Raw genomic sequence first — 11,243 nt, forward strand, 5'->3', positions numbered from 1 at the left:
ATACTGAAAATCAAGTTCCTGATGTAGAATTTAATTTAAAAGCACCACTTCACGTGAACATGCAGCAGAATATGAACAAGTTTGGTTAGCAAGGTTCAGGATTAAGTGTTCTCCTGACAATACAATCATTGGGGCAGGAAGGTAAATAGGTCATTTATACCATCACAGATACCCATATGGAAATAATATTTTCTATGGTAATTTGTTTCACTTTGAAAAACAACATTAAGAAAAACAGCCAAGGCAAGAAATATGCAAAGTAGTTCCCACACCTTGATTTGGGGCAACAGTTATGTTCCTAAATTAACAGGTGCTGAGCTGTTGGCTGGAAAACATGCCTCTGTTTTAATTTCTGCATTTGGATAACTCCTTAGTTCCTATCAGAGTGGAAACACAGCAAAGAGTCCCAGGACAATCAGAAAGGGTGACATAGGGTGCAGATGCTCAGGTCTGAGTTTAAAACTTCAAAGGCTAAACACAGTTTTAAGATAAATTACCTGATAAATACCATTTCAATAAAATATTCCCGAGGGTAACTCAAGAGATCATCACTATCCTCAACAATATATATTTTAACAGCTTACAACTTAATGCAACCTTAAAACCACAATGAGCATGTTCCTTTCCCTTCAGTAGGTCATTAGTAACATAATTGACTTTTACCAGACCCTCAACGGATGGCAGGGGAATCTCACTCAATCTGTTTGTCCATGGTGACAATAACCACTACACAGATAAACCCATTACAGTTCTCCAGCTGCTGCATAATAGCTTCATCCAGTCCAGCTTTCCATAACTTGTCTTCCCTTATTCTTCAAAAGAGATGAAAGACATTAACATGAGAACAAGCTCACGCTGAGGGAGAATGTTTCTGGTAATTTATAATCAGTTTTGCTCCTAGTGAATTGGCCAATATTTAATATACAACCTTATCTGAGCACCTCCACAGCAGAGCTTCATAAAAACACTGAATGATAACAATTGTCACATTTTGAAGACATAAATTACAGATTTTTAATGGGAGGTTTAAGTCTCCAATTCACTTGAAAAAGAAGAGGACTTATAAATTAGAAGAAATACAAGTTCTAGAAGAAAACCACTGTGCTAGATTTCACTTTATATACCCAGAATAAATTTCCATTTTAGACGGAGGAAAATCTGTTTATTTCCCTGAAAAAAATGGATGCAACAGAACAGATCTATCTAGAGTCTGATATATTATTTCTTCACACGTCTTGCTGGATGGTAGGAGGAATGCAATTAACTCCATGCTCAAGATATAAAGCAACACACTAGAAGTTGTCCCACAGGCTTTTTGCTAAAAGCACAGGTAACCACTTAGCAAGACATCTTGGCAAACAAACACAAGGATCCAGATTCTTTAGGATCATTTAGCTGAGCTAAATCTCCTTCTCCACCTCTACCTGGGTCTCTAAAGCCAAGTGTTACAAAACCATAACTCCATGGATCATAGAAATGAGTTGTCTTAAAATGCAAATAGTTTTACAGCAACTAAATAGTTCAAACTGCCATTGTGTGGAAAGAAAAGTCATTATTTTATAGTGATCAGAGGTGTCTGAGGTGCTTCAGAGAGCAGACAGAAAGGCACAATCCCTGTAGACCTTACAAACCAATTAACTTAATTAACCATGTTATTTCCCTAGTTACCAGTAATTCCTTAAATCAATGAACTAAAACTTAATAGCAAAGTACATAACTAGGAGCTTTATTGATCATATCTGCACACAGCACTAACTGAGCTCCCCCAGTCATGGCTTGGCATAAAACCTATAGAAGATTCTTCAGTAGCAGACGTTCCTTTTATTATCCCAAAGCCCTGTGCAAGTACCAGAGGTAGGAAAGAAGAAATCAAGAGGTAGCAGCTGAAATTTTAATAGCAAGAGAGCAAATAAGCATGGGCTCAATGGTAATCTACATTATAAGAAGAAAAAAAAAAGTACAGCATTATTCAATCTTAAAATAAAAAATTACATTTGTTCATCACTTCTCATAAAGAAGGAGCCCAGAGTATATTACAAACTAAGAAGGGCATACCTGCAGTCACTCATTTCTCTGCAGCTCCTGGGCCTACCTAAAGCCCAGAATGGGCAAGTAGCTCCTCAGCCCAGACAAGGAGGAGCAGAGGGCAGAGAAGAAAAGCTGCTGGGAATTTGTCTGCAAGGTAATTCAGACATTCCCACACAAGGAGCTCTGCAATGGGAGAGGTGCTTTACACCAGCTCCAGCCCCACTATCAATCACTGCCACATCTCTCCAGCAAGGGCACAACACCCAAAACCAGCAGGTCCACAGAAACCACAGCCACCCATCCCTGATTTGGCCTCCCAGCACAAAGCAGTGCCAGCCACTCTCTATTGCTGATGACTCATCAGTGCATCATCTCTGCCTACAGGAGTGTAACCACACGGCCCTGTGAGATGGCATTGCCATGGCCAGTAACTGGCCACAAGCTCTGTACAGAGCTTGCAAGACCCCATCACTGAAGCTCACCAGGCTTGTTCTGCCTGAGCTTTTCTTGACCTGCCCACAGCTTTGATTTACTTTATTCAGCAGTGACAGAAATTTCTCTATTTCACCAGGTATCTATGGCTTTGTTGTACATCTCTGTATGGTCCAGCCACAGTTTTATAAGGGCATTTGTAACAAGCAGGTGTTTTCTGAAGAATGATATATTTATGACCAAAACACACAGTGCAGAGAGCCAGTATACCTGAGGAGCAGAGATACAGGATGCAGCAGAGAGGAACACCAGCACAGGATGGCAAGTGACAAGGCACAGACCTGTCACTGAAGACTCCACAGCTCTAAACAACTTACCCATGACCAGTTAAAGAAATGCACACCTGGAGCTGGACCAAACTGCTTGTAGGGGTAGCAAAGAGAACCAACAGCACCCAGCATACATGAGCTGTAACATGAGCTGGAGCTGTAACTGATGAGCAAAGATGTGAAAGTGTCTTAGCAAAAAAAGAGATGACCCCAAACAGATCCTAACTGGGGAAGAAGAAATCATCAATGAGCATCATAACCCCTCTGGTGAGCAACATGAATGCATGAAAACGTTACCTGCATTATTCTCTCCTTCTGTAAGAACTATAGTTGGACTAGGACAGATTAGACTCTTAGAATTTCAATTATACTTGCAAGAAATGGTTGGCTTTTTATATAAAAGGTCTGCTGTTCCTTTACCCTTAAAAAAAATAGTGAGTACAATAACAGTCACACAATGTAGAGCAGCAGCAGCAGGTGCAAGGGGACCCCTCATTCCTCTTTCACCAGCTCTTGTCCAGGATGATCTATTACCGGCTCCTAATGACACTGAGGAGGTTGTTCATTTTCAAATAGGTGAGTGACTCATTTTAACTCACTTCCCCCCACTAAAAATCAATGAGCTCCTGAAACAGTATTATCCTGGATGACTGGTGTTTTAACATCTCACTTACAGGGAAAGTAGACCCCAAAGGTCCCTTCCAATACTGGGTCAAGCACAGCTGGCCAGGAAGGTGGATTTTCTTGGTGGGAAGCAACCACCTTCTGGGCAGGGGACATGTTTCCACAAAGGAATTTTTGCAGATGTTGGGCAGATCTGTCTCTATCTTCTCTTGCACTGAAATGGGAATACCCTACACTAGCTGAGACCTGCACTGTAATAAACCTGCCCAGCCCTGGCACAGTCCAACACACCTCCATTCTCTTCTTTATGTGGCTGCCTAAGTGACTTCTCCTACTCCCCCCACCCGCCCCCAGATTGTTCTTTTCCACTCTACTTCAAGTTCCTATGCATGAAAGAGAGGGAAATCTCAAAAACAAGATATATATTAAACCTCTGCCCCTTCACCCACAAAACATTTCCAAAAATGCCATCAGCAACACTCTTCTCTCACACATATCTATTTGTGTTGTATCATTTATCTGTCATTCCCAACTTGTGAACCTAACTCAGTGTCAAACTGTTTGAGGATTTAACAGCTTGCCAGTGGCTAACCAACCCAGCTGGTTAGCAGCAGGCTGAGGAGGTGACAGGTAGATGGGACACAGGATTCATACACTGACTGTCACATTGGCTCAGCATGGTGGTTCATCACAGGAAATCTGCCAGGCTCCAGTGAGAAACTGGATGAGGAAAGCTGCAGGTAGGGAAGCAGCAGGGTCTGCAGTGGAGCACAGCAGTCAGAGATGAGTTTGCAAAGCTAGGAGCCATTACAGCTCTAGGATGTTTCCCTGGTTTTCACTTACTTGGTGGTGAAGTTCAACAGGTCAAATGCTGTTGGACCTCAAGATTTTGGAATTTTTGTTCAACAGGTCAAATGCTGTTGGACCTCAAGGACACAGATAATAATGATATTGCACCTACTCAGGGACTACGAAAAGTTGTTCACCCTACAGTTAGATTCATGTTAAAAAAATCTGCACATGTTCATACACAGAGGAAATTCCTGAAGTGTTCTGAAACACTAAGGAGGCAGCCATCACCACCTGCCCCTCTAATGCCAGGGCTGCTTTGTCAGTGGTTTTCCCTTGCACTCAGCTGCAAAAATCCCCACTGCAACACAGGGGCTTTGGCAGGATGCCCATCATGCCAAGACCTGAGTGAGAGGAGCTCCCTACAGTGTAATCCAAGGCTGCCCTCCCTGCACACTGCTGAACAGCACCTCCCATCTACAGGAAGCTGCAGGAGAGCCAGATTTCTGTAAGAAACTCACAGCTGTGGAGGAAGATAACAGGGAAACAAGCCCACTCACTCTACACTCCCTCAGCTCCCTGCCCTTGCTCCCACCTCTGTGTTCTTCACCACTGCATTGAAACCACACATCAGCATTGCAGCTTGCAACTGAGCATCAGGGCATGACTCTGTGGGAGAGAAAAGCAGCACAGAAAAGGGCACCCTGAGCTCTTTAAGCCCTATAGGTAAAGTCAGTGGTAAGGCAACAAAGGATCAAGAATCAGTGTCCCCATGCCCTGCCTTGGAAGCCCCTGGAGAGGAGCAGCTGCTTCAAACATTCAGAGAAGCAGATGGGTGGCAGAGGACAGCACTCCCTGGCCAAAAGCCACTCTCCCTGAGTGACTGAAGAGGCAGAAACTGGATGGCACTCACTGCAGTGTTGCCTGTCACTGAATTCCTCCTGGGCAGTACATGACCCTTGGCAAGAGGCAGCCCCAAAGTGCAGGGGCAGTGCTGGCTGCCAGCACAGGGCTGGGCTCATTCACAGCGAGCCTGGCTCTGTGAGCACACAGCTGCTGCTCAGCCTGCCCTGGGTGAGGATGTTACAGGCACTGAGCCTCACCTTACAGCAAGCCCCAGAGACACCCAGCATCACAGCCTGGTTTGCATATGTTTTGCTTTCTGATCCAAAGCCTGCTTACCAACAAGCACCTCTGTAAGCACAGTGACAGTGAAGGAATTCTATTAAAGACAGGATATAACCAAAAAGCCAATTACAATGGCTGTTCCAAAAAAGCAACCCAAAAGCTTTCTCTGCACATGGCCAAACACCCTTGGCAGGTGGGAGGGTAGAGGGGAGAGGTGGAAGAAAAGCTGAATAAATAAAATTAAACAAGTGAGACAGCTCAGCTTTGTGTTCCCTTTGAAATGCAGACTCCAGGGGCTGAGGAAGCAGCATGACTGACTATGGTGAATTTTGACATTACTCAAAGGTAGATGTGCAGCCAGAGCCAGGCTGACAAACACTGCTAACAGCACCTCATTTGCTAGAGAATTATCTCTTGATATAACTGACAGAAACTAGATTAGTAGCTGGTAAACTCACAAAACAGACCATTGCTGTGGAGGGAAATTTTTACCCACTCAAATAGAACTTTTTGTTCTGCTCAGCCATGCACTGCAATAGATTTGCAACTCTGTGCCTGAAAGACACTTGCTACCAGATTTTCATCACTTTTCTAAATAGTTGCCACAGTTGGCATAACTCTGAATGTGCTTACACAGAGAAAGATGGCCATGAAGTTACACTCACTGACTGCACTTGCACACCTGTTCTTATCTGAGCATCAAAACCTCTTAAAGTGCAGTCATTACCCATGCTCTGCAGGCATTGAGACTGGGGCATGCAGAGGTTTGCAGACTGATTTTCCAAGTGGCACAGAACTCCTCAGTCCCATTAATTTCAACTGACAAAAAATCCCCACCACTCTGAGAAACTAAATGATAGGTTTTTTTGTTCAAAGCCCTACACTCAGTCAGAAGCAGAGCTAGGCTAATACTAACCAACCCCAATACTAACTAGCTAGTCACACTGGAATTGCTGTAGTTACCACTGGACTACATCCTGACCTGTTGGGGAACATGGCAGCTATTTCACACAAGCAGGCAGGTACAGCACGAGGTGTTTGGATGGGATGTAAACAAGGACACACAATCCATGAAACCTGCTGAAGCAGAAAAATAATAGTCAGTAAACTGGAGTGTGCTCAGAGTTAAACATCTCATCTAAACAAATGCCCTGGCATTTGCAGCATGCCTGAGCTTTGCTTTTGTTTGAAACAACCCAGAGACAGCACAGCAGCCTCCAGCCCCATGTGGGGACAGAGCCCAGATGTTATGTGCAATTACCTTTCAACCCACCAAGAAGAAACCTCCTAAACCTGTGGCTTCTTTGTTAAAGACCAGTTTAAGCCAGCTATTCAAAACCTGTCTGCAAATACTAATTTAAAAAAAAAAAATAAATATGAGAAGGCAGAAACACCAATTCTTTCTCTTTCATCCTCATTCACTCTTCAGCAACTTGTATTGATCACTGCTGGGCAGAGTTAAAGCAGCTATTTGTCTTTTATCCCCCTGTGCTACTGGCAGCTCTGCCATTGGTCAGTTGCTCGCTTTTCCTGGGACTGGACTCCAGCTTTAAGATTTGTTCTTCTACTCCCTATTCCCTCTTCTTGGTGTAGAAATACTTCCTTATTTAAGGGAAAGAAAAAAACAAACTCGAGCAGTTTAAAGGACCTCAGCCACCAACAGAAATAAATGAAAGCATTAACAGTATCCATAAACCCTCATCATATCTGGATACCTGAAGAGCAGAAGAGACAAGGAGCTGTCAACTGTATCCAAATCCTGCCTATGAGGTGTGCAGGTCAACAACATCCCAGCACTGAGGAGCAGTGTTTTTCACCAAGCAGATCTCAGAGTTGCTCTCCTCCTGGGACCCAAAAGGGTACATCCTGCAGGAACAAAACCTCAACATGCTGCCCACAAGAGGTTTTTCCTAAGTCACTGAAGACTGTCAGCCAAAGAGACCACTTATATCCCCAGCTTGAAGGAGAAAACCAGAGATGGAAGGAGGGTGAAGAGATGATGCTCCCAAGGGGGAGGACAACTGAGAGGCAGCACCACAGCACTGCTCCCTGCCTCACACAGACCTACCAGCCCTTCTATCACAAAAGGGAGGTCCATGAGGTTTTTTATGGACACAACTGCATGTGCAATAAGGAGATTGGTTCCTATTCCAAGATGAAAATAAGCATAAGAATATTTTGTTTCTAGATTAAATTATTTATTCCCAACAGTGGCCCTTGTTCTATATTAACACACAGCCCTGAGACAAGCTGCTGTGCATATTTACTAACTGATTCTCCCAGATCTTTGCTAAATTCATGCCACTGTGACAGCTCCAGGGAATTTCCTCTGACTTCCAGTAATCAAAGGCACTGGATGTGGGCAAGATGGAGTTAATGAGGGATCTCCCACTCCTGGAAAAAATCCTCATTTCCTGGAACACATGTAGAAGAGACTGAACCTGCATCAGGAAACCTCACTGGTACCAAGTAAGAAGAGAGCAACTTAGCATTGCTAAGTTCTGTAAAACTGTCACACTGCCTGACAGCCTGCCTTTTTTTTTTTTCCCCTCTTTGTTTCTTCGTGTCTCATTTGTTGCTAAAGCTTCAAGGCTTCTGTTGCAAGGGGATGCGAATGAAGATGAGACCCCCACCCCTCCACAAGTCTATGCACTGCTTCTGTGGTGACTGCTCTTTTCCAGCTGGGACCAAAGGTAAGACCTCTGTGCCCAAACATTGTAGGATCACCTAATCTTTGCCCTGGGAGCAGAGAAATAAAGTATTTTTTCTAATGGAATACAAGTGAAAAAAAAATCCAGAGACCAGTCTCTGCTCCACCCCACAAGTGAGACCTCTCAAGATTGATTAAATCTTTGCCTCTAGCAGCAGATTCTCTTGGTCTGTACGTGGCAACACTGAAATGCAAGCCAGGACCTTTTGTTTCTCTGCACTGATGAATGAAGTGTCACCAAGATGACTAACAGCATCACACACACAAGAAAAGGTGACAACACTTGTAATCCAAATAAATACTCTGAATAGCCTCCAATTCTGGCAACAAAGCAGCAGTCAAGGTGAATATAACTGCTAAAACAAAAGCCCTGTAATACCTTGTTCAGAGTGGAAATAAAGTTAAGAAAAACAGTGTTACTTTGTAGACTAATATTCAACAACTTGAAGAGTGCAGAATTCATTTTATTTTGCAGCCTCAGCAAGAGGTTTCTACTCATCAAGACACCAGTTTAGCTGGCAGGGTCATTAACCCCTCTAGTTAAACACAGAGATAAGACATGGATCTAACCAAATCTTAATGCACAGCATTTCCTTGATCTCTACTGGGACATGGTAGCCCTCTTCTCCTTAAATGCAGAGTGGTCTTGATGCAAAATACATTAAGCTACCAGAGCAAAGTACTTTGGATTGAACCAATTTCCCATTGGAAATCAGCTCTTTGAGTGGTATCAGTGGAAACAAAATTTTACTGGAGCCAGAAAACAGTTCTGGCTCAAAAACAAAAGCAAATAATTACTAGATGCCAAGTTCATGTAACATTAATGGGGGGAAAGTCAGAAACAGGCAAATCACCATAATTGTAGAATTTGTTTTAGTTATTTTAATTCCTTCATCTTCCAAAGACAAAAGGAGGAGTGGGGAAATGGGAGAAAGTGAAAACAGCAATTCATTGTCTTGACAAAACAAGAAGGTTAAAAAAATACCATATTTCAATTTTAAATGGAAAGCATCATTACTCTTCATGTCAATGGAAAGAGTCCACAGGAAGATCAAGTGTAACTGGATAAAATGCAGACCCTTCCAAGAGATGTTTTATCCCAATGTGCAATTCACCCAGGCCAAGCACTGCAGAAGAGAAGCTACCATTTCCAACAGAGCCCATAAGCATGGGATTCATTTTCCAGATCAAAAGCTGCTTATACACCAAACCCAGTTACATCAGTGTCAATCCACAGCCACTCTACTGGTTTCATGAAAACAGACATTTCTACATTGTAACTGCATTTGTGCTAAGACATGCATGCAAGAGCAGTGCCCACACACATGGAATCAGCACCAGCATTCACTGGAGCAGAAGACATGTGGCTTCTCTGGGACAAGCAATCCTTGCAAGAAAAGCACAGCAAGTTTTCGTCTTGCTCTAAACATTAGCAACCTTCCAGGCACAGATCACTGTGTTGTGCTTCAAGGGCTAGGACTGGCTTTTAAAAGATTGCTGCATTTATGTGATGCAAAGCTCCAAAACAATTCACTGTCTTAGGGCTCATCTACAAAGGGATCATTTCAATAAGGATATACTCTGATAATTATTCTACTATAGTTACATCTCTGCAAATTCACTTCTGTTTTGAAATTTTATTCTATTACAATGAAGACAAGCAATTAAAAGTATTTTTAATACTAAAACAGGACAACCATAGGAACACCTACACGCTTTTAACCACAGAAAGAGATGGTCTGTCATAGAACATGTTGTGATGGAGAGCTCCCCTTTGGCTACTCCCAGCAAGGGAGTCTCTCCAGCTGTAAATAAGCAGCTCCCCTGCACTTGTGTCTACTTAGAAGATCCAAGCAGCAAACAAAAAAAAAAAAAGGCAGAGCAATCATCTGCTTCTTAGACTTCCAACACATCTTGGTTTAAACTGAACAATCTTCATCTCAGTGCAACCCAGAGCATCAGAAGATCCCTCGGTCAACAGCTGCAATCACAGTTCAAGACTGGAGCAGTTTCAAATATCACATCCACTTCCTGGGAATTACCCACATGCTTTTCCACTATGCCTGGCATGAGCCCATAGCAACACCAACAGATCTGGACAACAATACCTTTGGCTTGAATCCAGACAGATCTGGCAATTCTTCCAACTCTGAAAGTCTCCTGGCTCCCATAATTCATGCTTTCCACTAAGGTCTTCAGCTTCCTGAGAGGTTCACAGAATCTTAGGGGTTGGAAAGAACCTGGAAAGATCATCTAGTCCAACCCCCCTGCCAGAGCAGGATCACCCAGAGCACATCACACAGGAACATGTCCTGGTGGGGTTTGAATGTCTCCAGCAAAGGAGACTCCACAGCCTCTCTGGGCAGCCTGTCCCAGGGCTCTGTCACTCTCACAGTAAAGAAGTTTCCCACACACTTTCCTTCCTTGACAACTCTAAAGGCAGGGCTTGCCAAACCACTGCAGCTGATGCATTTGCTCAGCACTAAGCACCGTCTCTCAGCATTGCTAATAAAAACTCCTCTGCAATCAGCCCTGCAGAGCAGCACCTGGAGCAAGAGAGCAGAACCACACGATGTCCGTACAGTTGCATGTGGCCAAGTTCTGTGAACACAGGATCACATTCCAGTTGTAAAATCCAGCAGGCCACTTCAAAAAGCAAAACGGTTGGTCTCAGTCTTTAATCAAATTCCAATGAGGCTTTAGATCCATTCCATAAAACCCTTCTGGCTTGATCCCTAAGTTGTGCAGGGCTTCTCCATCAGAGCTAAATTTTCCAATTGCTGAAACACAGGATCAAAAGCAGCAGCTCAGGCTCAGCACAGCATGACAGTGTGACAGCCAGTGAGCAGGCAGGCACAGCACTTGGGTGCAGCTCTTACTTCCTGACTTGATGGGTGCCAAATCCACATCAACATATTAATGAACAAAAAAAGACCCCATCAAAGTCTAGCAGGATTTGCTCTGGCTGTCCCATCAGTTTGATGAATGAACATTATCCCTTAATCATCACCACCACAGCTTCCCAGCAACCCTCATTGCCCACACGCTTTCCTGGAGGGTCAGAATCTCTATTTTTATATTTTGTTTAAAAGCAGCAGCCTGTCTAATGAGTCTCATCAACAAACAGCAGCCCATAAATTCCTGAGCACTCCATGTGCAAGCCCTCATCTCTGACAAAGCTTGGGTGCACTGTAAAGGAAAAG

The sequence above is a fragment of the Chaetura pelagica genome, unplaced genomic scaffold (assembly GCF_000747805.2).
Source record: "Chaetura pelagica isolate M959 unplaced genomic scaffold, ChaPel_1.0 scaffold316, whole genome shotgun sequence".
In the NCBI taxonomy this organism is placed as follows: domain Eukaryota; kingdom Metazoa; phylum Chordata; class Aves; order Apodiformes; family Apodidae; genus Chaetura; species Chaetura pelagica.